The sequence below is a fragment of the Fundulus heteroclitus genome, unplaced genomic scaffold, assembly GCF_011125445.2.
Source record: "Fundulus heteroclitus isolate FHET01 unplaced genomic scaffold, MU-UCD_Fhet_4.1 scaffold_686, whole genome shotgun sequence".
Classification (NCBI taxonomy): Eukaryota; Metazoa; Chordata; class Actinopteri; order Cyprinodontiformes; family Fundulidae; genus Fundulus; species Fundulus heteroclitus.
The window spans coordinates 32,647-56,950 of NW_023397128.1; the positions used below are offsets into that span (position 1 = coordinate 32,647).

The 24,304-nt window shown below is 44.7% G+C and overlaps 3 long non-coding RNA genes, 2 other non-coding genes and 1 pseudogene across 5 annotated transcripts; all 6 read right to left on the minus strand.

Moving 5' to 3' along the window:
- Nucleotides 1-1,210: 1,210 nt before the first annotated feature.
- LOC118561637 lies at nucleotides 1,211-15,974 on the minus strand. The gene is made up of 4 exons (XR_004930188.1): nucleotides 15,622-15,974; nucleotides 12,552-12,623; nucleotides 12,242-12,325; nucleotides 1,211-1,546 (listed from the first exon to the last, which is right to left on the minus strand). It is a non-coding gene; the product is annotated as an uncharacterized LOC118561637 (long non-coding RNA).
- On the minus strand, nucleotides 3,272-3,939 carry LOC118561638. Its single transcript, XR_004930189.1, has 2 exons — nucleotides 3,888-3,939; nucleotides 3,272-3,393 (listed from the first exon to the last, which is right to left on the minus strand). It is a non-coding gene; the product is annotated as an uncharacterized LOC118561638 (long non-coding RNA).
- Nucleotides 10,772-11,439, minus strand: LOC118561639. The gene is made up of 2 exons (XR_004930190.1): nucleotides 11,388-11,439; nucleotides 10,772-10,893 (listed from the first exon to the last, which is right to left on the minus strand). It is a non-coding gene; the product is annotated as an uncharacterized LOC118561639 (long non-coding RNA).
- A 3,262-nt stretch (nucleotides 15,975-19,236) lies between the features above and the next one.
- On the minus strand, nucleotides 19,237-19,427 carry LOC118561654. The gene has a single exon (XR_004930205.1). It is a non-coding gene; the product is annotated as a U2 spliceosomal RNA (small nuclear RNA).
- Nucleotides 19,428-20,458: 1,031 nt separating this feature from the next.
- On the minus strand, nucleotides 20,459-20,649 carry LOC118561659. Its single transcript, XR_004930210.1, has one exon. It is a non-coding gene; the product is annotated as a U2 spliceosomal RNA (small nuclear RNA).
- Nucleotides 20,650-21,679: 1,030 nt separating this feature from the next.
- Nucleotides 21,680-21,859, minus strand: LOC118561663 (annotated as a pseudogene).
- Nucleotides 21,860-24,304: the final 2,445 nt, after the last annotated feature.

Sequence of the window (24,304 nt, forward strand, 5' to 3'; positions counted from 1 at the left end):
CGTGTTTGTGCATAATTTTTAACCCAGCGTCAGTTTCCAAACATCGCCTAGCATGGAGCAGCTGCGCTTAGCGGGAGGCACAGGCTGGTTGGCTGGACTGTATGGGGTTCCATTAGTGCCAAAATTATGTTTATGCGTCTTCTGACGTGTTCATGTGTCCATGTATGTGTCTATGTAAGGTGTATATGTATCCTGCTTATGTAATGGAAGCTGCATAAATTATGTTTATGCGTCTTCTGACGTGTTCATGTGTCCATGTATGTGTCTATGTAAGGTGTATATGTATCCTGCTTATGTAATGGAAGCTGCATAAATTATGTTTATGCGTCTTCTGACGTGTTCATGTGTCCATGTATGTGTCTATGTAAGGTGTATATGTATCCTGCTTATGTAATGGAAGCTGCATAAATTATGTTTATGCGTCTTCTGACGTGTTCATGTATGTGTCTATGTAAGGTGTATATGTATCGTGTTTATGTAATGGAAGCTGCATATGTCGTGTCTATGTGCTGTGAGCTTATGTATTGTGTCTACATGAGGGATCAAGTGCATGGCATTTCTTCACTTTATGTTGTTTGAGCTTGTTGTTGAACCTGTAATCACGTGATCTCGGTTTGCTGTAGTTTCCTCTAATGTTATATCTGTCGTTAAAACCTGTCGTCTTCACCGTCATCTCCCTCTGCTGTTACAACCTGTCGTTTCTACCTGTCCTCCCCGTTATCGGGCCGTGTTGTCACCTGATGTCGTCATGCACTGCTTTTACAGTTGGGTGGGTTCCTGCTGCCGTCAGCCTGTGCGGTTACCTTTTATTTTATTCACATTTACTTTTTAAATCTTTAATGTCACAACAGTAATAACTCCCTCATTGTTCCCAATAAGCTCCGACAACCACCTTGGTTCGTCACTTGCGGATCAATGCGGTCATGATAAAACTACGTACACGCTACTTCCGGTTCAACTGAGATTTCAAAATAAGAGTCTTGACACCAACGCCTCCTTTAGCTGCAAAGTTGAGTTTCAAAGCTATTAAAATGAGCACCACCATGCGTCTTGTATTTCATTTTAGAACTCAAGAGTTTTGCATTTAAAAAGGGATTTTCAACAATCCATACCAATAACTCATCATACTTTGTAAAAATGTTTCACATTCATATATATATATATAAAAAAATTAAGACAATTTTCAAAAGTTTGCAATGGTTTGTTTACTTTGAAATTTACCAACAAAACATTTCAAAGTGATATGAACACAGGAATGATGATACAGCATCTGGTAAGAAAAACACCAAAACTGTATAAATCCTAACTTTTACTGCTCAACTTGTCAATAGCTATATACTCAGATTAAACCAAATATAGGGGACTGCAAGATGCCACACTCCCATGTATCCGACAAAGAGGTTGTATGTAGGGTGAACAGGCAGCCGCAGGATCACCCGTCCTCGCTATGCAAGAATTAAATCATCGGAGAGGTAGAAAAGCCAAGCAGTGGGATGTTGTCCATGCAAGAAATTCAAATTTGTCCCAGTCTCACCGGCCGTGTTCCCTGTGGAAGACATTTGAGAGAAAACTGCACATAAAAGTTGTAAAATTACTGCATTTTGTGGACTTCCTGATAGTAAAGAATTACAATAGTCCAGCGTTGAAGTAACAAATGCATGGACTAGTTTTTCAGCATCACTCCTGGACAGAATGTTTCTAATTTTGGCGATATTCCACAGGTGAAAAAAGGAAACCATGGAAACCTGTTTAATATGGGATTTAAATGACATGTCTTGGTCGAAAACAACACCAATTTTTTTACTTTACAACCAGAGGCCAAGTTTATGCCATCCCGATTGAGTGATTAATTAAGGAGTTTATTTTTTTGTGGACTCTGGTCCAAAGATTACAACTTCTGTCCCTGTGGTAACCCTCAAGTGACCCTAGAGTTTGAAGATTTATTATTAACATGAACAAACTGGAATCTGTCCGACAGATAAGATTTAAACCAGCCAAATGCTTTCCCCTTAATCCCTACAGTATGTTCAAGTCTTTGTAGGAGAATATTGTGATCAATAACAGCTATTTTAAAAGCCTGTGGTACATATCCATTCACCAAGGATAGATTAATCATGTCCAAAATAGGGCCACTGATCAAAGGGAATACCTCCTTAAATAATTTGGTTGGGATTGGGTCTAACATACAGTACAGCCCAAAAGTTTGGACCCACCTTCTCATTCAAAGAGTTTTCTTTATTTTCATGACTATGTAAATTGTAGATTCACACTGAAGGCATCGAAACTATGAATTAACACATGTGGAATTATATACTTAACAAAGTGTGAAACAACTGAAAATATGTCTTATATTCTAGGTTCTTAAAGTTGCCACCCTTTTGCTTTCATTACTGCTTCGCACACTCTTGGCATTCTCTTGATGAGCTTCAAGAGGTAGTCACCTGAAATGGTTTTCACTTCACAGGTGTCCCCTGTCAGGTTTAAAAAAGTGGGATTTCTTGCCTTATAAATGGGGTTGGGACCATCAGTTGTGTTGTGCAGAAGTCAGGTGGACACACAGCTGATAGTCCTACTGAATAGACTGTTAGAATTTGTATTATGGCAAGAAAAAAGCAGCTAAGTAAAGAAAAACGAGTGGCCATCATTACTTTAAGAAATGAAGGTCAGTCAGTCTGAAAAATTGGGAAAACTTTGAAAGTGTCCCCAAATGCAGTTCCAAAAACCATCAAGCGCTACAAAGAAACTGGCTCACATGAGGAGCGCCCCAGGAAAGGAAGACCAAGAGTCACCTCTGCTGTGGAGGATAAGTTCATCCGAGTCACCAGCCTCAGAAATCGCAGGTTAACAGCAGCTTAGATTAGAGACCAGGGGCCCGTTCTTCGTACGTTGCTTAAAACATCCGAGATCAAATGACACATCCAAGATGATTTCATCCGGCTAATCATGATCCAGCTAATTGGGTTCTTCAAACACACCTGTTTATGATTAGTATAGCTGGATTGAGTTATCTGAGATAAACCTTTCAAAGTAAACTAAACTTCATAATAATATGGCCTGAACAAATCTTCTTACTGAATAAGATAAAAATAAAAAGCATATTTTCTGTTTCACACTTTTTTGTTAAGTATATATTTCTACATGTGTTAATTCGTAGTTTTGATGCCTTTGTGGCGCACCCAAAACAGGTGACCACATTGGTCATATGTTTATTAGTAAATGAATATGATCTCTATGTACATATATATATATATATATATATTTACACTGTCGCTTTAAGGAATGGCACAAGCAGTTGCGTTCCGGTTGCTATGGGAACGGACCTCCGCTCGCTCTCAGATCCAATTTGGGAGAAAACATGGAAAGCTGCTGTGTCTAAATCTCCTTTCATTTCACCTGTCTTTCAGGTCAGTAATGGGTAAACTGTCCATCTTTACATGTCTATTTGATAACTGATTGTAGTGTTGTTTATAATTTAACAATAAGAGTATAAATAGAAAGTTTGCCGTTGATCGAGGCAGTTAGCTGAGGTAGGCTACTGTAAACCGTTAGCCAGTAGAATAACGGTTTAACTGAAATAACGGTTTAACTGGAATAACGGTACTGCAGTCGGTTAACTGCCGTCTCTTGGTTCATTTTCAGGTAACATAGCATGTTGAGCTCCGACACTCTGCTTGTTAGAAGTGGTTTTGTATGAATTGTTATGTATGCATTGCTATTTACTATTGTATATTTGTGTATTGTGTGCTTTGTGTGTTGTGCACCACACTGGAGCTTGAGCGAGACAGTTGATGCACAGGTGTTTTGTGGTTTATTCTGAATAAATAACTCAGATCCAATTTGGGAGAAAACATGGAAAGCTGCTGTGTCTAAATCTCCTTTCATTTCACCTGTCTTTCAGGATATTTAAATTTGTTATTACAGTCCCATATTTGGGACCTGTAACAAATTTTGGGGGCTCGAGTCCGGGATTGGCGCCACCGCTGACAGCTGTTGGAGGACGCCAGTCCAGTGATCCATGAACCTGTGGACCAGACGGTGACGTGTCATCAGAGTGAAGAGGGTCTGTCCGAATCCAGGGCGTCTGACTGCTGCCAGAGCGAGGGAGTTCGAGGACCACAGACATCTGACAACCGTCCACCATGAGCCACGAGAGAAAGAAGCTGGTGTGGTCCATCAAGAAGGGACTGTTCCATCTGTCTGTTGATGAACTCTTCCAGCTTGCAACTGACATCACGCCAACACCCGACCAGGACCTAGCTAAGTTGCACCAACATGATGACGAGAGTGGTATTGAGTATTTGTGCTCATACATGGACAGTGTAGCTTTACTGGAATTGGAGGATGAGGGCATGTCGCAGTTACTTCTGCTAAAAGACCAGGTTGACAAAATGATTAACAGCCATAGTCAGAGTGTGGGTCGTGGGGGTAGTGGAGATTCTAATGTGTCTGATATGAAGGTGGTATCTGATGTGAAAGTATCACCGGTGACATCTGAGGTTGCACGCATGAACACCCAGGGTACCAGTATACACACTGCGACAACAGATTTAGCTTCTCAGACCAAAGATCTTGAAACACAGATTAGTAAATTGTTCACTGTGTACAATGAACTCAAGCTAAAACAGAGTAGTGCTCCACCCACCACGCACATGGCAGACAATCCACCCACTGCTCGTGACAGTAGCCAGTTTCGCACCCCACATGACACACTGCAACTGCACTCAAACACCTCACACACCACCTATAGCACAGAAAGCATGATTGCCCTTAAAGACCTTCCCCTCCTACAAAGGAAAGAGTTCAAGATACATGGTGGGCAAATTGGCGATAACACTTCAGAGATCAGTTACAACAACATCACTAGGCAGATTGATGAAGGCCTCAGAGAAAATCACACTGAAGGTGAGATCACCCGCGCTGTGCTACGTGTCATAAAGCCTGGCAACTTCAAAGACATGCTTGCTAGTAAAGAGGACCTGACGGTAGGTGAACTTAAGAGCTTCCTTCAGTCACACCTAGGAGAGAAAAGCAGCACTGAGCTCTTCCAGGAACTCATGACGGCCAAGCAGCACGAGCATGAAACACCGCAGCAGTTCCTGTACAGGATGATGGGGCTGAAACAGAGAGTGATATTCACATCCAAGTGGGCGGGAGCAGACATCAAGTACGAGGCACTAACAGCACAGAATGTGTTCCTCCACACCATCTATCAGGGCTTAAGCGAAAAGCATGACTACGTCCGTCGTGAGTTAAAACTCCTCCTCTCCGACCCTGCAGTCACTGATGAGACACTCTTGAGGCAGGTCACTAAAACAACAAGTGAGGAGAGTGAGAGAAAGCGACGCTTGGGGCGCAGCACCCATCCAAGAACCGCTCATGCTCAAAGTACTGAAGCCAGCAGCAGGGACGAGAGTGCAGGGAAGTGTACCGCTGACCACAAGGACGAGCAGATTCATGAGTTGAGTGCTCAAGTACAGGCCCTGACCCAGGTAGTGAGCACCCTTCAGTCCAGTGCCTCAGCAGTGAAGCCAGCAACCTCAGAGCTTCAGCCACAGTGTAACTGTGGCTGCCCCAATAGGCAGAGTAGACCACTGAGGACAGAGAGACCCCGTGGCTGCCCCAGTTGTGTCGCTAATAGCCGTCCTGACTGCAACCACTGCTTCGCTTGTGGGGAAAACGGACACCGTGCTGTGGGATGCCTGAAGAGGACCAAACCGTCGGGAAATGCACCCCGGTCACGGCAAGGGGACTACCTGTGATCGGCTATAACGTTCAGTCCCATCAAGGTGCTGATATGCCAGGTCCAGCACGGGTTAATTACAGCCGTGCCATCCCCCCCCAGCCACTGACTGGTGCAAAGTCATCAGCAGAGCGAGTGGCCAAGCTTATCGGGGAGAAATGCACATTGAAATGCAATCTCAGTGGACATGCCGTGACTGTACTTCTTGACTCGGGCGCTCAGGTCAGCATCATCAGCCATGCATGGAAAGAAAAACACTTACCTCAACAACAACTGCACCCTCTCAGTGAGCTTATGGGTGATAGGGACCTTGACCTTACAGCTGCTAATGGTGAGCCAATACCATATGATGGATGGGTTGAACTTACCTTTAACTTGCCTGGAAATGAAGATCCAAGGCTCTCCATCCGAGTACCCTTTCTGGTCAGCCGTGTGAGCCTCACAAGACCCATCGTAGGCTTTAATGTGATCCAGGAGCTAATCCAAGGACGGGAGGGCGGAGTTGAAGTGGTCACTATCGTTGCTCAATTGCTGCAGAAGGCCATGCAGATTGAAGGGGATACAGCTGAGGCCATTGTGAACTTTGTGCAGACCCAGGAACACACCCAGGACCAAGCATTGGTGAGAGTTGGCCGGCGGGATTTTGTCATCCACCCTGGCCGAGCTGCTCACATCAGATGCAAGGTGCCTGTTGAGTTCATCTCACCAGTGGTGCTGTTTGAGGTCAGCCAGGAAGACCCAAGACTGGAACAGCTAGACCTGGGTGATGGCCTGGTTGAGGTCCACCACACCAGACGGCCTTTTGTTGAGATCCCTGTATTCAACCATACTCAGCACAGCATCTCACTCAACCACTTTACAATACTAGGCAGTATCCAGTCAATTGACAAGGTGGTAGAGACAGACCAGAGGCACAGCTTCGAGGTAAACAGTGTCAACTCACCTGAGCTTGTTCCTGTTGGGGAGTATGACAAAGACCGAGCAGAGCCTACGTCCCAGCTGTGGCACCCTCCTGTTGATATAAGCCATCTAACAGATGAACAACAAGCAACAGTGAGAAGAATGCTTTATGAGGAGTCCAGCGCCTTTGCACAGGATGACAATGACATTGGGTGTGTCCCAAGTCTCCAGATGAGCTTAACACTGAAAGATGACATCCCAGTGCAGCGATCCTATGCGGCTGTCCCCAAACCCCTCTACAAAGAAGTCAAGGAGTATATCCAGGACTTGCTGGCTAAGCAGTGGATCGTAAAATCAAAATCCCCTTATGCCGCTCCTGTTGTTTGTGTCCGCAAGAAGGATGGAACCTTGAGGCTTTGCATTGATTATCGACTGCTAAACCAAAAGACCGTTCCAGACAGACACCCCCTGCCCCGTATCCAAGATCTTATCGACACGCTGGGTGGGTACAGCTGGTTCTCAATCCTAGATCAAGGAAAAGCCTACCATCAAGGTTTCATTGCAGAGGGGTCACGGCACATGACTGCATTCATCACCCCATGGGGCTTGTATGAGTGGGTACGTATCCCTTTTGGCCTTTCCAATGCCCCAGCAGCATTCCAGAGGAGTATGGAGGAGATGCTCAGCTCCTTGCGGGACGAATGCTGCATCCCCTACTTAGATGATGTCCTCTGCTATGCCAAGACGTTTGGAGCTCATGTGGAGGCGCTGAGACATGTTTTGAAGGCCCTCCAGCTCCACGGTGTGAAGCTCAGACCAACAAAGTGCGAGCTTTTCAAGAAGGAAGTTCGCTATGTGGGAAGGCTGGTGTCTGCTGAGGGAGTAAGACTTGACCCCAAGGATCTGGAAGCCATCCAGGCGTTGAGGACCAAGACCCCGACCACCGTGGGAGAAGTCCGTAAGCTTCTAGGGTTCCTCAGCTATTACCGGACATATATCCAAGACTTCTCAAGAATTGCCAAGCCAATGTATGAACTCTTGCAAGTAAAACCCCCTGCCACTGGTACGCCTCCACCCAGAACAAACAAGGGAAAAGGAGCACAGCTGTCATCCAGGACTCCTGTCCAGTGGAGGGAGGAACATCAAAGGGCCTTGGACCAGCTCATCCATGTCCTCTCTAACCCACCAGTACTTGCCTATCCTGACTTTAACCTCCCTTTTGTCTTACACACAGATGCGTCAGAAAAAGGACTTGGTGCTGTGCTGTACCAACGGCAGGGAGGGAAACTCAGAGTAATCGCCTATGGGTCCAGAACACTCACGCCTGCTGAGCGCAATTACCACCTTCACTCAGGCAAGCTTGAATTTCTGGCACTGAAGTGGGCAATATGTGAAAAATTCAGGGACTACCTCTTCTATGCACCCCACTTCACTGTGTACACGGATAACAACCCATTGACATACGTGATGAGCACTGCTAAGCTGAATGCTGTTGGTCACCGTTGGGTGGGTGAGCTCGCTGACTTTAGGTTCGAAGTGAGATACCGACCGGGAAAAGCAAACGTGGATGCAGACACACTGTCAAGGTTGCCTGTGAACATCAACAGCTATGTCGACTCCTGCACAGAAGAGCTGTCAAGAGACACCATTCTGGCAATGTGGGAGGGCAGTAGGGCAGCAAAGCAACAAGACGTTGCTTATGTGGCTGTTCTGAACCTCTCACAACGCCCAGCATCTCAGTCACCAGAATTGCTCCCTGCCATAAGCCATGCCGAACTCATGAAATCTCAGCAAGATGATCCTGTGATCAGTCAAGTCATCAGACTGAAAGAGAACACCAACATACTGACGAGTGACATGAGAAGAGGAGTAAGTGGCCTGGCCAGGAAACTACTGCATGAGTGGGGGAGACTACAGCTGAAGGATGGTCTGCTGTACAGGGAAACCAGTCAGAGAAGTCAACTTGTCCTGCCATCTCAGTACCGATCCTTGGTCCTTAAACACCTCCATGACGACATGGGTCACATGGGTATGGAAAGAGTCCTGGACCTCGCTAGAGACCGGTTTTACTGGCCCTACATGAAACAGGATGTTGAAGCTTATGTGACAAGGAAGTGTCCCTGTATCAAGCAGAAGAAACCGGTCTCCCACATCAGAGCACCAATGGGGAGCATTACCACCAGCTCACCCCTAGAACTTGTGTCCATTGATTACCTGCATCTAGAACCTAGCAAGGGAGGCTTTGAGTATATCCTGGTTGTTGTAGACCACTTTACCAGATTTGCCCAAGCCTATGCCACCAGAAACAAGTCCGGGAAGGCAGCTGCAGAGAAACTTTTCGATGATTTCATTCCACGGTTCGGCTACCCATGGAAACTACATCATGACCAAGGGAGGGAATTTGAGAATGACCTTTTCAAGACCCTGCAACAGTTGAGTGGAGTGGGTCACTCAAGGACCACTCCCTACCACCCCCAAGGAAATCCTGCAGAAAGATTTAACCGCACACTGCTTCAGATGCTCAGGACCCTGGAGGAGAAGGAAAAGGAAAGATGGAGAGAACACCTACCCCAAATCCTCCACGCTTATAACTGTACCCGGCACGAGGCAACTGGATTTTCACCCTTTTACCTGATGTATGGCCGTCACCCACGTCTGCCTGTGGATATGATCTTTGGCTTGCTGTCTGAAGAAGAAGCAACTTCCCCAAGAGGCTATGCAGAGAAATGGGCCTCTCGGATGCAGGAAGCATACAGACTCGCCTCAGAGAACAGTCAACAATCCAGCTCTCGGGGAAAGAGATACTACGACCAACATTTGAAGGGTGTTGTCCTTGAGCAGGGTGACCGCGTCTTGGTGCGGAACATGAGGGAAAGAGGGGGCCCTGGAAAGCTAAAGCCGTACTGGGAAGACACAGTTCATGTTGTGAGGGAGAGGATCGCAGATGGGCCGGTGTATAAAGTGTCTCCAGAAACAGGTGGAGGTCGAGTACGAACTTTACACCGCAACCTGCTTCACTTGGTCAACGACTTACCTGTGGATTTACCCCAGTCATCACAGAGATCACCTGTCAGAGAAGGAGGCTCACCGAGACACCTACCTGCTCTATCAACAGACCAGCCACGACAGAGAGCAAGAAACAGCTCTTCACGCCACACAGAGAGACAGAGTGAGTGGCGCCCGAGTAGTGACTCCTCCGACAATGAGGATGAGCCTCGATACTGGTTGAGGATACCATCAAGAATGGAGTCTGAGAACAACCAAACCCAGCCTCTACAGGAAGAATTCCAGAGGACCTACAGTCCAGTAATCTCCCCTCAGAGACTCAATGTACCTGAGCAAATCCTGCCTGAAAGGGAAGACCAGTGGACTGACAGTGTACTTCCAAGGAGAGAGAGCATGCCTGTAGTAGAAAGCAGACAAAGTGAACATAGAGCACTCCAAGAGGAATACCTACCCGTCAATCCAATGCCTGCAGTAGATGGACAGGAAGATGCCATGCAGGAGAGGCCAGTAACCCCTGAAGCAGTCAGTGAACAGTCCAACAATGAACAGTCCAGCCCACTACAGATGCGGAGGTCAACACGTGAAAGGAGGCCTGCCCAGATGTTCACGTACAGCTCCTTAGGACAGCCCTCTTCCCAACCCCCAGCCAGTTGCAATACAGTAGGGGCCTATGGGACGCCGTCAATGCCACCATGGGGAGTGCATACATACCCCAGTTACTTCCAGACACCACTTCCATACCTTATTCCCATTCATAGTATACCTTATATGTGTCTGGTGTACTGATTGGCCCGCATACATACACTCACACACATGCACACACACACCTACATACTTACCTGGGACTGGCCTGCAGGGTTGAGCAACAGACAGATACACATACATACACGCACGCGCACACACACATGCTCAAACACACACATACTTACCTTTAGTCACACAGAGATTCTCACTAGTGATTCTTAGGTTTAGTTGCTGATAGTAGCAAGTGTCAGGAGCCACTTTTGAAGTTGGGGAGCGTGTGGCGCACCCAAAACAGGTGACCACATTGGTCATATGTTTATTAGTAAATGAATATGATCTCTATGTACATATATATATATATATATATATTTACACTGTCGCTTTAAGGAATGGCACAAGCAGTTGCGTTCCGGTTGCTATGGGAACGGACCTCCGCTCGCTCTCAGATCCAATTTGGGAGAAAACATGGAAAGCTGCTGTGTCTAAATCTCCTTTCATTTCACCTGTCTTTCAGGTCAGTAATGGGTAAACTGTCCATCTTTACATGTCTATTTGATAACTGATTGTAGTGTTGTTTATAATTTAACAATAAGAGTATAAATAGAAAGTTTGCCGTTGATCGAGGCAGTTAGCTGAGGTAGGCTACTGTAAACCGTTAGCCAGTAGAATAACGGTTTAACTGAAATAACGGTTTAACTGGAATAACGGTACTGCAGTCGGTTAACTGCCGTCTCTTGGTTCATTTTCAGGTAACATAGCATGTTGAGCTCCGACACTCTGCTTGTTAGAAGTGGTTTTGTATGAATTGTTATGTATGCATTGCTATTTACTATTGTATATTTGTGTATTGTGTGCTTTGTGTGTTGTGCACCACACTGGAGCTTGAGCGAGACAGTTGATGCACAGGTGTTTTGTGGTTTATTCTGAATAAATAACTCAGATCCAATTTGGGAGAAAACATGGAAAGCTGCTGTGTCTAAATCTCCTTTCATTTCACCTGTCTTTCAGGATATTTAAATTTGTTATTACAGTCCCATATTTGGGACCTGTAACACCTTTAATGTGAATCTTCAATTTCCATAGTCATGAAAATAAAGACAACTCTTTGAATGAGAAGGTGTGTCCAAACTTTTGGTCTGCACTGTACAGGTAGGTTTAAATGAAGCTAAAATTCTAAACAGTTCAAACACAGCGCAGGTTCTAAAGATTCCTCAAACCTCTCACTTACTGAGGACGAGGTAATCATGTTTGGGAGGATGCCAATTATTTTATTTTTAATGGAATCAATTTTATTTATGAAGAATCCCATAAAGTGATTACTGCTGAGAGCTAAGGGAAAGGATGGATCAACAGAGCTATGACTCTGTAAATTTGGCAACTTTAATGAAGAGAAATCTAGGATTATTTTTAATCTCTTCAATTAATGATTAAAAATATGCTGCTCTAACTCAGTGAAGGGTCTTTTTATACAACAGTAGACTGTTTTTCTAGATCAGGTAGGATTCCTCATGGTGTGTAGAGCACTATTTTCTCTTCAATTTCCTAGCATTTTTTTTTTTGTTTTTACAAAAAGAACGCAGCTCTAAATTAAACCAGGGAGCCAGCTTCCTGTGAATAATCGCCTTCTTTTTCAAGGGAGATACACTGTAATGCAAAACGCAACGTATATAACTATTAGAAAGAAATTTACAGTTAAATAAATGAATCATTCTCATTTGTCATCCGGGATAGAAGTAACATTCCCTATAAACGATCGGTCCTCTCCATCAACATCTTAGTACATTTTTTCTCTTTTCAAACCTAGAGGTACGATCCAGAACTACTTTGGTTCAGACTGTAGCTTGTACTTACTTCCTGGTTCCTGAGCCAATCATTTGAGAATTCCCAAAATAGTGCGCAGAATTTGGTATTTTATTTTGGCGAAAGAGCAGCAGCCTGCAAACATGGAAACCAGCAAAAGAAGCAGACCAGATTTAGAACAGAATAAAACATCTTATACCTGTATTGTGGAAGTAAAAATTCAGTGCAGTTTTACAGCACCAATCAACTGTTGAGTTAATGGCTAGTCTCCGTGAAAGGCATAGTGTTTGTGTTGTTTGGGTTTTAACCATTAAGTTACTTAAAGCTCCTTTAAGTCTTTCATACAGTAGTTATGACATACCATCCGCCTCCATCAGCCAGTCATTCCAGAAGATCATCATCATCTGGGTTTCCACCCTCCTCTTGTTACTCCCTGGCAGAGAAAGTTGCACACAAATAAGATTTAGCATGACTTAAAAAGAGACAAAACTGACTGGTTTTACTTACAAGGCAGTATCTTAGCCTGAAATGTTTAATATAAGCAATTCTGGAATGATTACATAGTTGAACTAATTAGGTTCACTATTTGGCAAGAAACAGTTTTTCTTGCACACTCTTAATTCATAAACACTTATGAATGAGTTATAAGTTGTTTACTGCTTAACCAAAGCATGGTGTTGATATCATGACGATCATGAAGCAGGCCTGCTTTATGAAAGATGTGCAAAGCCTGATTGAGATCTATCCAAAACATTATGGGCTCTTTGGAAGTCAGTAGGGAAGGTTGATTCAAATTTCAAGAATAAATTTGATTCCAATTCTCAGGATTTAGAATAGATTATTTTCAATTTGATCTCAAATTAAATCTCTGGTATTAAAACATTTTTTTAGCTGTTAGTTATGCATTATATTGATACTAGTATCATTGTATTAACAATTAACTGCAAATTGATAAAGTAAAAGGAGTTAATGGCGGCCTTAAGGACCAAAGCCTCTCCCTGAATGTTGAGACATTTGTTTTCACAAACATGCTGTGGAGCAGAAAACCCAAACAGATCCAGGGTTGCAAATATAGACACCTGAGAATATCTACAGCTGCTATTTCTGTTTAATTCACTAATACTTTACTAAACCAAAATGAAAATAAATGTGAACACTAACCAAGCGTAATGTTAAAATTATAACATTAAAAATTCACCCCCCCCGGGCTGGAGTGTGAAGGCTCCAGTGAAGTATAGTGCGTCAATGCCTCCGACCACTAGGTGGAGATTGGCGCTTTGTTTTGTTTTTGCCCTGCTGAGGTCTCAGCGCAGAAGAAGTAGTAATAGCCTAACGCCGTTGTTAGGCTAAAGTCGGTTCTCTGTATGCTCTACTGATAAAAAAAAACACAAAGTTACAGCTCCCACATAATTGGGCGTGCTGTGCGCAGACTATGAGCTCTCTGGGGACAATAGAATTCTGTAGGAAATGATGGGAATACTTTCTGGTCCTTTTCAAACTAATAAAGCACATTCAACGGCGACCTGGAAGTTATTCTGTTTGCGCATGCGCAAAGAAGCCGATGGTACATATTAAAGTCCCTTAAATGAAAGTTGCGTCATGGGCGTTCCATTTTTTTCGGGTCACGTGATCTCATGCGGCCATTTTGGGTCTAGGCTCAGCTAAGCTCAGCGCGTTTACAACACTGCGAGCGACCGATTTCTTTTATTTTTCTTTTATTTTTTCGGATTATTTCGAGTATTTCTTTATTTCGAAAATAAGCCACCATGCCAGGGTGTTGTGCCCACAGCTGCAGCAACAGCACTGATAAAGGGACGCGGATGTTCCGTTTTCCAAGCGATGAAGAGCGGCGTTTATTGTGGATCAACGAGTCAGTGGCTTGGACCAAGAGACGGACAAAACTTACAACCTACAACAAACTCTCGCTTGTGTGAGGTATGTGGGCTTTTTTTTCTGAAGTCAGGGTTTCCCGCGGCACTAAGTTTGGCGGCCGCCTCGCCAATATAAAAACAAACAAAAAAAAAAAAAACCCGCAAAGCTTGTCTCTCCCCGCCAGTCCCCAACCGCTAAGCCGGGCGTACCCTGTACGAGTTTTTCAGTGGTGGTACTAATATACATCTCAAACTGTACGATGGAACCGCGGGGTTTAAAAAGTTCACCGCTCACGATCTGTGCGGCGCGACGCTCGGACGCCGGACTGCGTGCCCCCTCTGGGACCGCTCGCTGTGGTGGCAGAGGCAGGCGAGCGACGGTGGGTGACAGGGACCCAGAGCAGGGGGTCGAGCCCAGCTCACGCACCGCACCGGCGGCCGCGCGGCACGGCAGGTCGCCCGGCCCGCCCCGCGAGCGGAGGCGTGCCGAAACAGGCGGCCAGCGCGTCACGCGGACCGGAGCGCTTGCCCTCCCCCCGCCCCGCGAGCCGACGTCCGGGCCCCGCGGGTCCCGGGCCGGGCGAAGGTCGCTTTGGGGATGCCTGCTCCCCTCCCTCCCCTGGCGGGGACGGAGAGGAGGGGAGGGCGCTCCCTCGTAGCTCTGCTTGAACAGCTGGATGCGCTCACGAAAACCTCACGACGGCCGACTGAATTTCAAACATGTTTGATTTTCACCGACCGTCCGATTTATGTGAAATTTTCTTCTGGACTTCTTGCTTTATTTCATTGTGCTGTAGCATAATGTGTGTCTGATTTTTGTCCTATGGGACCAATTCTGGACTTCAAGACAGTAAAAGAGAAGTATACAGTTCACTTAAAAATGTCTCTCTCAAGTCTTATTAAAATGTAATATCAGCTTTTCTGGATGCCTAGTAGGTGATCATCAACACTCAGTTGTGTTTTATTCAGAACACCTGCCTGAAGGGTATTAGAAGGTGCGAAACGCGCATAACATAACAGTGTTAAAGCGTCTGCCTGTGGCAAGTTTAGACCCAAAATGGCGCCACTCGCTGAGTTGGCGCAACTTTCATTTAAGGGACTTTAGTACATATCAGATAGAGAGCGCGAGCGTGTCGCAGTGATTGGCATGTGAGAAATTGATAAGACAACCACAGTACCTCGAAGCCGATAAAGATTGTGCTATGCCATTGAATTTTACAAATAGTGACTAAGCCCGGAAAAGCAGCACAAGTCTTAATATGCCACCCGATACATCCTGCTCTAGCCAGTTAGCAACACCCCTTCAAAAAAATGTCTGTACAACGCCATACTACTGCAAACCACACTCCTATCGTACTTTCAGTAAGCAAAAAAACATAAAATAAAAAAGTTATAATTTTAGCCACAACTTTTTAAATACATTTATGTATCCTTGTTTTTTATAACTGCCTAAGCTAACTGGTAATTCGGCTTTTTTATACGACGTGAATTAAAACACAAATATTTACATCACCTTTAATCATCAAATAAAATAACAATTGTCTGGAAAGTTTTTCATACCCAACTTTTGGTCTGACCTTCCTCTGCTGCGAAGATGAAGTCTGTTGAACAGCTGGTCTCCTCGGAATAGCGAGCACGGCTTTTTCACCACCATGTGCCGTTGTGTGGGTCTTCTTCTTCTTCTTCTTCTCTTTTTTTAATGGCGGTTGGCAAACAACTTATAGGTGCATTACCGCCACCTTCCAGAATGGAGTATGGATCAGACAATCTATTAGATTCTCTCTAAACACCCGTTCTTCTTAGAAAACTAAAAATACTCCCAAAAGCTACATCCCCAGATGACCTCTCAAACAATTCCCTTGTTTCTAATTTATTTTTATTCCTGCCTAATTCTCTACACAACATCTCTCTTTCTTGAGTATATTTATTACATTAAATAATTCTAAAATATGTTATGGGTCCTCTTCTTCGTTGTCTTGATGTTTTCATGGCAGTTGCAAATGAACAGCTTGGTACATTACCGCCACCAACCGGAAATTAGTGTGAATTAGGATGCGCAAGTTCATTCCAAAAACAACTACATTTATAGCAAACACAGATCTCAACAAATACCTCAAGCCAATGTCAGATGTGATTGTATTTAATCTTTTTAATAAAACTTGTTTCTGTGGTGCTCATTTCCTGCAGAGCTACTCACCTATTACCTCTTCTATGGGTTTATCATATAAAGCTGTTATGTAGGAGTTTTCTGAATGTATTTATTGGAAATACTGGAGGTTTCTTTAGGTTGTGTTTTCTTCCTGAAAGTAAGGGTAGCGTTTTACTAAGTATGGTGGAGTCTAAGCATGGGTTGTTCAAACTCTATTTTTTTTTCAGCGATAAAACATCCATCCATTTTCTGACCCGCTTAATCTCTCATGGGGTCGTGGGGGTTGCTGATGCCTATCTCCAGTGTTCACTGGGCGAGTGGCGGGGTAAACCCTGGACAGGTCGCCAGTCTGTCGTAGGGCCGCACATAGACAAACAGGACAAACAACCATTCATGCACACACTCACAGAACAATTTAGAGAGACCAATTAACCTAACAGTCATGTTTTTTGGACTGTGGGAGGAAGCCGGAGTGCCCGGAGAGAACCCACGCATGCACAGGGAGAACATGCAAACTCCATGCATAAAGACCCAGGGTTGGGCAATAAAATATATGCAATTTAAAATTAAATACATTAAAGCATGGTTTGGGAGCATCAGTGCCTCAAGAGGTTGGACTTCATCCTGTAACCAGTGGGTTGCTGGTTTTATATCTTTCTTCATGCCCTCTAAGTGCCCCACCTAAAGACAATTACAAGGTCGGCTTTCTATCACCTGAGGAACATTTCCAGGATTAAAGGACTAATGTCTCAGAAGGATCTGGAAAAACTAATCCATGAGTTTATGTTTAGTATAATTGATTACTGCAACGGTGTTTTCACAGGTTTGCCTAAAAAGTGGATCAGACAGCTGCAGCTGATCCAGAATGCTGCTGCCCGTGTCCTCACTAAGACTAAGAAAGACTTCAAAATCCTTCTGTTAGTCCCTGAATGGCTTATCACCTAAATAAATCACAGACTTGTTATCAGTGTATCAACCCTCCAGACCACTAAGGTCTTGTGGCTCCAGTCTACTCCACATACCTAGAACCAGAACTAAACACGGAGAAGCAGCATTTAGTTCCTATGCTCTACTTATCTTGGGGTATCTTGGGGTCTTGTTCACGAATGAGGGGAAGATGGAGCGGGAGATCGACAGGCGGCTTGGTGCAGCGTCTGCTGTGAAGCGGGCGCTGTACCGATCCGTTGTGGTGAAGAGAGAGCTGAGCCAAAAGGCGAAGCTCTCGATTTACCGGTCGATCTATGTTCGTACCCTCATCGATGGTCACGAGCTTTGGGTCGTGACCGAAAGAACGAGATCCCGGATACAAGCGGCTGAAATGAGTTTTCTCCGTAGTGTGTCTGGGCTCTCCCTTAGAGATAGGGTGAGGAGCTCAGTCATCCGGGGAGGACTCAGAGTAGAGCCGCTGCTCCTCCACGTCGAGAGGAGCCAGTTGAGGTGGCTCGGGCATCTGGTCAGGATGCCTCCTGGACGCCTCCCTGGTGAGGTGTTCCGGGCACGTCCCACCGGGAGGAGGCCCAGGGGAAGACCCAGGACACGCTGGAGGGACTATGTCTCCCGGCTGGCCTGGGAACGCCTTGGGGTTCCTCCTGAGGAGCTGGCCCAAGTGGCCGGGGAGAGGGACGTCTGGGCCTCCTTACTGAAGCTGCTACCCCCGCGACCCGACCCCGGATAAGCGGAAGATAACAGACGGACGGACGGACGGACGGCTCTACTTATCTGGAACAAACTTCCAGAAAACTGTAAAAGTGCTGAAAGCCTGAGTTCTTTTAAATCAAGATTAAAAACACATTTGTTTAAAATTGCCTTTGACTGTTCTAGTTAAACTGTTCTACTGTTTTTAATGTTCTTCTTTGTTTCTACATCCCTACTTGCTTTTATTTTATTTTCTATCTACATTTTATTCCTACTTGCTTTTATTTTGCTATATTTTAATCATGTAAAGCACTTTGCATTGTCTTTGTACTGAATTATGCTATATAAATAAATTTGCCTTGCCTTGCCTAAGTGGATACGTGTGCAACCTACTGCTCCCTTTAAAGGGGGTGGGTTAAAATCCAGAGAATTTTTTCACCCAGAGGGACAATATTTCTTATAGTTATATTTTCTGTCCACTGTATATTTAAGCACCATCACAGGTTGGAATTGTAAATATGAAAAGATGAGAAATTTAGAAATTACAAATTTGGTTGCGCTCATTTTAATAGCATTGAAGCTCAACTTTGAAGCAAAAGGAGGCGTTTGTGTCAAAGACTCTTATTTTGAAATTTCAGTTGAACCGGAAGTGGTGTGTAGGTTTATCGTGACCGCACCATCAGTAAGTGAAGAACCAAGGTGTTTGCCGGAGCTTATTGGGAACAATCAGGGAGTTATTACTGTTGTGACATTAAAGATTAAAAATAAAGAGGAATAAAATAAAGGTAACCGCACAGGCAAACGGCAGCAGGAACCCACCCAACTGTGTAAAAGCAGTGCATGACGACGTCAGGTGACAACACGGCCCGATAACGGGGAGGACAGGTTGTAACGACAGGTTGTAACAGCAGAGGAGACGACAGGAATAACAGCACAGGGAGATGACGGGGAAAACGACGGCAAACCGAGATCACGTGATTACAGGTTCAACAACAAGGTCAAACAACATAAAGTGAAGAAATGCCATGCACTTGATCCCTCATGTAGACACAATACATATGCTCACAGCACATAGACACGACATAAGCAGCTTCCATTACATAAACACAATACATACACACCTTACATAGACACATACATGGACACATGATCACATCAGAAGACGCATAAACATAATTTATGCAGCTTCCATTACATAAGCAGGATACATATACACCTTACATAGACACATACATGGACACATGAACACGTCAGAAGACGCATAAACATATTTCTGGCACAAATGGAACCCCATAGGACTGTGCAGCCTGAGCACGGCAGCTGAGCTAAACGCTTGCGACAAGCCTGAAAGAGCCCACAACTACACAGCATTTGTCTCTGAACAAGCGTGGAGGAGGTGCACCGCTCCTGGAGGTACTGCAATACCAGGCCGATGCATGGAGCAGACAGAGCAAGCCCCTATTCCATCTCCCAGTTCCAAAAATCAATTTAATATATGGTCCCCGGGTAGGGGACGTATCAGATATTAAACTGATAAGAACAGATACTACACTTGATCTTAGCCAAAAGGCCGAGAAGCGATACCAGAAAAAGGGTGGAGGAGACCGGGTCATTCAGAGGCACCTCCTTTTAACTCAGGGTACGATAACCAGCACGGAAACGTTGACTTTATTTTTATTTTATTTTTTAGCATACAATAAAGAAGGTAACCAGGGGAAATGACAATTGGCCACATTTTATGCTGTTCTGCAGCAGTAAATCAACACAAATACGCCACTTGCAGGTGAAAAGGACAGCAAAAGTAAAGCATTTTTTTGCTTGTTCCTGCTCTGGTCCAATAGGGAGCTCAGAAGCGATAACAAGTAAAGAAATTGCCATTTTTCTAGATAGCTGCCTTTAAATGTGAACACAGCATTTATATATAGGCATACGATGGATTTTTTATTTTTTTAATTTTTTACGTAACCCATAAAAGTCAAGAAAGTCCTAAGGTTAAGACAAGCCTCGGACGGCGCAGGTTGAAAAGAAGGGCTGCAGCGGCCTCTAGTGGACCGTAGCCTCAACTGCAGCTCTTACTCCTTCCGCACCTGCACAGACTGGAAATGAATACGCCCACGCAAGCACAACAAACACTTTGAAAGGCATGATTGGTTTTCCAAACAACTCTCTGACGTGACGCTTTCTCTGCGCGTTTATCCTTATTCAAGACCAGCCTTGGAGGTAGAAAAAGCACAATTATCTACGCTAACGTAGAGACAATAACGCCCTTGTTTTATTTCAGCAAAAGATGTTTCCAATAAACAGCACGTTCAGTTTGACCATGTGTCCGCTGAGGTGGACATCTTGCATGATGAGGTATGTTTGTGAATCAAGTCAAGGAACTGCAGCAGCTTTTCTTTGTAAATGCTTTTGTGGTAACTACGCGTGTTTGTGCATCATTTTTAACCCAGCGTCAGTTTCCAAACATCGCCTAGCATGGAGCAGCTGCGCTTAGCGGGAGGCACAGGCTGGTTAGCTGGACTGTGCAGCCTGAGCACAGCAGCTGAGCTAAACGCTTGCGACAAGTCTGAAGGAGCCCACAACTACACAGTATTTGTCTCTGAACAAGCATGGAGGAGGTGCACCGCTCCTGGAGGTACTACAATACCAGGCCGATGCATGGAGCGGACGGAGCAAGCCCCTATTCTATCTCCCAGTTCCAAAAATCAATTTAATATATGGTCCCCGGGTAAGAGACGTATCAGATATTAAACTGATAAGAACAGATACTACACTTGATCTTAGCCAAAAGGCCGAGAAGCGATACCAGAAAAAGGGTGGAGGAGACCGGGTCATTCAGAGGCACCTCCTTTTAACTCAGGGTACGATAACCAGCACGGAAATGTTGACTTTATTTTTATTTTATTTTTAGCATACAATAAAGAAGGTAACCAGGGGAAATGACAATTGGCCATATTTTATGCTGTTCTGCAGCAGTAAATCAACACAAATACGCCACTTGCAGGTGAAAAGGACAGCAAAAGTAAAACATTTTTTTGCTTGTTCCTGCTCTGGTCCAATAGGGAGCTCAGAAGCGATAACAAGTAAAGAAATTGCCATTTTTCTAGATATCTGCCTTTAAATGTGAACACAGCATTTATATATAGGCATACGATGGATTTTTTCTTTTTTTTCTTTTTTACGTAACCCATAAAAGTCAAGAAAGTCCTAAGGTTAAGACAAGCCTCGGACGGCGCAGGTTGAAAAGAAGGGCTGCAGCGGCCTCTAGTGGACGGTAGCCTCAACTGCAGCTCTTACTCCTTCCGCACCTGCACAGACTGGAAATGAATACGCCCACGCAAGCACAACAAACACTTTGAAAGGCATGATTGGTTTTCCAAACAACTCTCTGACGTGACGCTTTCTCTGCGCGTTTATCCTTATTCAAGACCAGCCTTGGAGGTAGAAAAAGCACAATTATCTACGCTAACGTAGAGACAATAACGCCCTTGTTTTATTTCAGCAAAAGATGTTTCCAATAAACAGCACGTTCAGTTTGACCATGTGTCCGCTGAGGTGGACATCTTGCATGATGAGGTATGTTTGTGAATCAAGTCAAGGAACTGCAGCAGCTTTTCTTTGTAAATGCTTTTGTGGTAACTACGCGTGTTTGTGCATAATTTTTAACCCAGCGTCAGTTTCCAAACATCGCCTAGCATGGAGCAGCTGCGCTTAGCGGGAGGCACAGGCTGGTTGGCTGGACTGTGCAGCCTGAGCACGGCAGCTGAGCTAAACGCTTGCGACAAGCCTGAAGGAGCCCACAACTACACAGTATTTGTCTCTGAACAAGCATGGAGGAGGTGCACCGCTCCTGGAGGTACTGCAATACCAGGCCGATGCATGGAGCGGACGGAGCAAGCCCCTATTCCATCTCCCAGTTCCAAAAATCAATTTAATATATGGTCCCCGGGTAGGGGACGTATCAGATATTAAACTGATAAGAACAGATTTTTCTTTTCTTTTTCAAGATTTTATTGTTACTTAATACATTTAAAACCATGGCACTCCATTATACAGAAATTTTCTTTTTACATTTAATAAATTAAATTAAAAGGAGAGAAGAAACATGATGTAAACAGCAAATCTGTATGTTAAAATTGAGCAGGACCGGGGTGACCCTCTCCTAAATTTTGAGCCATCCCGTTCTTCCAAACAGCGTTGGTACCGGTGCTGGTTCCGGTACTGGTGCTCAGAGGGGATCCCCCCCTACTGCTCCTTCCCGCCTGCCTCTCCCGGAGAGCCAGGCCGCTGCTGCCGGGACCCTCATCTGTGAAACGCCGACTCCTCTCTTCACGGAGGCGCAGACGATGCTTCTTTGAGGCTGTGTCCTTGGCGCGCCACCTGCAGCTCTTGATGTTGTTCTTCTTGCTGCCGCCATTCGGATCACAGCCTCGGGGGGAATCTGCCTGCGCCTGCTTACCAGCAAGTTTCTGGAGGTCCAGATGGCGTCTTTTATGGTGGCGAGGGTGAGCCACATCTCCTCAAAGCCCTTTTTCGTAAAGGTCCGATGGCTCACCCCATACAGCACTAGCTGTAAGTCGAGGACCTCCCTTGCTGGCAAGTGTGGGAACTGCGAGGAGCCGGCTTCCGTCCACAGGTCCCTAGCAGCACTGCACTCCCACAGCAGATGCCTCACCGACTCCGGCGCGCCACAACCGGGTCGGGGGCAGATGGACGATGCAGACATGCCACGGGAGTGCATGACGGCTCTGACCGGGAGAATCCCATGAGCCACCATCCATGACAGGTCCTGAAGTCTGTTTGGAAGGACAGGAAGGCTTACGTTGCGCCAAACCGTGGAGGCATCTCCTCGTAGGAGGCCTCGCACTGGGGTCACTGGTTCCCGCTCCTGCACAACAGAAATGATAAAACGATGGTTAGTTAAAATCCTGCTCTCCTCTCCCTCCAATTTAAAATGTTCTAAAAATTTCTGTATAAAAGCATATGCCGGTGGGAGGTTAAAAGCAACAGGTGTTTTTAGATCACTTTGAATCAATTTTAATTTTCTCAGATAGGACCCCATCCAAAATCTGCTCATCTTGCTTGTTTTGATATCTGGGGATGTGTTCAGTGCCAGTTTAAAATGAATGCTTGTGTAGTAGCTGCCTAAAAACAAGTAAAGATCTGGGACTCCTTTTCCTCCTTTATCCTTTGGTTTTGTCATGATTTCTCTTCTTATCCTCTCCCATTTGGAGTCCCAGATGAAGTAAAAAATGTCTCGTTGCAGCTCTAAAATCACTCTCCTGGGAGGAATAAAAACAGAACTGGTGAGTAAAAGCACTGGTAAAATCACTGCTTTGATTATAAGTATCTTTCCTTCTAGTGTTAGGTTCCTCATCCCCCAAAATCCCAGTCGTTGTTTTACTCTCTTTATTATTTTTGTCCAGTTTGTTCCTCCCTCTCCATTTTTATCAAATTTCACCCCCAATATTTTTTGTTCTTCTTTAGTTATCTGGAACTGGTGTCCTATTTTTTCATTTTCTTTCCATGGTCCATAAAAAAGTGCTTTTGTTTTCTCTTTATTTAGTTTCGAGCCTGACGCTCTCCCGAACCATTCAGTTAATTGAAATACCCTGTCTACTGATAAAAGGTCTGTACATAAAATATTAAAATCGTCCATGTATAAAAGACATCTGGCCTCCTGCCCCCCACTCCCTGGTATTGTGACTCCTGATATCTGTGGGTCCCTTCTCAAGATCTGCGCCAGCGGCTCGACACAGGCCACGTAGAGAAGGGCAGATAAAGGACAACCCTGACGAACACCGCAGTTCACTTTCACTGCTTTTGTCAGAAACCCGTTAACTAGAAATCTGCTGTAGATGTCTCGGTACAACAGTCCCACCCATGCTACAAACCTCCCTGGAAAACCCATTTTTTGCAGTACCTGAAAGAGGTACTGGTGCGAGACCCGATCAAAAGCTTTCTCAAAATCTAGATTTAACACTATCAGCCGAATGTTTCTGTCTCTCGCAAAACAGATGGTGTCTCGGATCAGTACGAGGCTGTCCGTGATCTTCCTTCCTGGCACGGCGCAGGCTTGATCCGGGTGGATTAGATCACCCAACACTCGGCGCATCCTGGCTGCTAAAAGTTTACTAAAAAGTTTACAATCTAAATTTAAAAGGGTGATGGGTCTCCAATTTTTGAGATCTGTTTTATCGTTATCTTTATGTAAAAGCGTCACTATACCTGTTCTAAAACTATCGGGTAGTTTATCTAGTTTGCTAAAATCAGTAAAAACAACGATTAAATCAGGTGTTAAAATGTCCCAAAAAGTTAGATAAAATTCTACAGGAAGTCCATCTGAGCCTGGAGATTTTCCTCTTTTAAAACTCTTCAAAGAGTTTAAAAGTTCTAAAAGGGTAAAATCTTCCTCTAAAAAACTACCTTCTTTTATACTTTTTTCTAAAAAATCCAAAG